General features: G+C 42.4%; 1 protein-coding gene and 1 long non-coding RNA gene across 2 annotated transcripts in view; one reads left to right on the top strand and one right to left on the bottom strand.

Moving 5' to 3' along the window:
• The window catches only part of iglon5 (IgLON family member 5), a 206,592-nt gene that overhangs the window by 66,574 nt on the left and 137,518 nt on the right, over positions 1 to 2,500 (bottom strand). The window lies entirely within an intron of this gene.
• LOC121720753 overlaps positions 1 to 2,500 on the top strand; it is a 20,862-nt gene that overhangs the window by 412 nt on the left and 17,950 nt on the right. The gene's annotated exons all lie outside the window — the stretch shown is intronic.

Genomic DNA, 2,500 nt, shown 5'->3' with positions numbered 1-2,500 from the left:
TGTGGGTGAGTAGGGTGAGTGAGTAGGTGAGTGTGTGAGTAGGGTGAGTGGGCCATATGAAAGCAGAGCAGCATGTTTGTTTGTTCAGAATCACAGCATTATGCTGCTCCTGCCCTTACTGAGTTCAGCATAATGGGGCTAATTCATTTCAGTGCCAGGCTTAAAGGCTATGCTGAATTGATGCATGCACACACACACATACACACACACATAAACACACACACACACACACACACGCACACACGCACATAAACACACACATGCACGTAGAGACACAAACACAAATATACAAACACACACACGCGCACACAAACACACACACGCATGCACACGCATGCACACACACACACACACACGTGCGCGCGCGCGCACACACACACACGCACACACGCACATGCACACACACACACACACACACACCACACACAGAGGCAAGCAGATGATTGTATGCATTCGCATAAATCCCTTAACAACAGACTGCAAGCTTTAGAACAGAGGGAGTCTATTCCCTATTCCCTTCTCTAGTCCCAGTTTCACAGCTCAGTTGGCAACTTCCATTCACATAGTGCTGCTGCCCACTGTTGCCCAATATATTCCGTTTGCAGGTCACACTCAAATGGACACACACACACACAGGGCAAGAAACATATAAAATATCTTCTGATAAAAACACCTATACACTTTTGCTTAATACTAGCGACCCAAGGACACTGATAAATTCAGAGGATAAAGAAAAATATGTGAGTGGGCAAGTCATCTCAGAGATAAACACTGCAGCAGACAGCACTGGCTGAAGGACACTGCTACTGTAGAGGAATGGAGGGAGGGGTGGATGGAGGGATGGAGGGGGTGGAGGGGTGGATGGAGGATGGAGGGATGGATGGAGGGGTGGATGTATCAATAGATGGATGATTGAATGAACAGATAGATGAATTAATAAATGAATGGCAGTGCATCTTAAAGGAGGTTCTGCAAAGTAACTGTGTACTTCCACTGAAAATGGTGCACCAGTGAATACTTTAATGCTCACCATCTTACCAGTCAGCAGTGAATACTTTAATGCTCACCGTCTTACCAGTCAGCAGTGAATACTTTAATGCTCACCATCTTCAGCAGTGAATACATTAATGCTCACCATCATACCATTTAGCAGTGAATACTTTAATGCTCACCATCTTCAGCAGTGAATACATTAATGCTCACCATCTTACCAGTCAGCAGTGAATACTTTAATGCTCACCATCTTCAGCAGTGAATACTTTAATGCTTACCATCATACCATTTAGCAGTGAATACTTTAATGCTCACCATCTTCAGCAGTGAATACTTTAATGCTCACCATCTTACCAGTCAGCAAGTATGTAGCCTGGGTGGAACCAGGCGAACCTGTTAGCACATTTGAATTTGTTTCCACAGGCATAACCAGAAGTGAAATTAAACTTAAATTTATTCTACCAAATCGTTTCAGAAGTGCAGCAAACATACCTTTTTGTAAACAAAGATTTTAAATGGAGTTGTTTACTCAATTCCAAAGAAAATACACATTCCTGGGTTTTTGGTGAATCTGAAAACAGACGTCAATGGGCTCCTCTTCAGACCAACCTGCAGAGCAAATTCAAATTTGCTAACAAGTTCGTCTGAGTTCACCCTGGCTAGCAAAAGTACCAAGACATGTTTAAATTTTTAGCAGAATTTGTTTAGCTTCAACTTAGCTAATATTCATTACATGGTTCAGTAATATGGTCTAGTCTTCTGCTATAACTTCCTTTTTGTACCATCTATAAATGTGACCAGTTTATGTAATACATATGTTGCTATTACACACAGACCACTACAGTGGATTTAATAGTAATTATTAGCTGGTGTGGTAGTTCAATATTAATTATTAGCTGGTGTGGTAGATTAATAGTAATTATTAGCTGGTGTGGTAGTTTAATAGTTAATTATTAGCTGGTGTGGTAGTTTAATAGTAATTATTAGCTGGTGTATTAGTTAAATGCCTTTTTCTGCTTGCTGACCACTAAGATTGTTGTGTTAAACATCTCAGACTGTGATGTGTGCAGACATCCCAAGTCTCCCGGAAGTTCCGGGAGTCTCCCGCATATTGATAGCGGCTCCCTGATGCCCGCAAATTATATAAAATCTCCCACAATCTAGAGTGAGCGCTCAAGAGCGCGCACGCAAGACCAAGACTTCAAATCACGAGTGCATCTGAGTGTAGCGCGCACACGACAGGGGAGAGAGAGGGGTGGTGCGTGTGTGTCTGAGCGCAGCCAAGACAGAGAGCATCCTGATTGGCCTGTTTTGCTAAATCAACCAATCAGTTTTCAGTGTAGGCGGCCTTTTTATCTCTTTTCTCACGAACTAAATCAGTTCAGTGTAGGAACAGGAGAGTCACGGCAGAGTCAGTGCCCCCAAAATGGAAAATGTAAGACCCATTTCAAAGTGTAGGCTATTGTCTCATAATCATAAGAGTAAAAAATAATGATAGGCCTAGTCT

This window comes from Alosa sapidissima, chromosome 10 (genome assembly GCF_018492685.1).
Source record: "Alosa sapidissima isolate fAloSap1 chromosome 10, fAloSap1.pri, whole genome shotgun sequence".
Classification (NCBI taxonomy): Eukaryota; Metazoa; Chordata; class Actinopteri; order Clupeiformes; family Clupeidae; genus Alosa; species Alosa sapidissima.
This window is presented reverse-complemented; position numbering and strand designations above follow the sequence as displayed.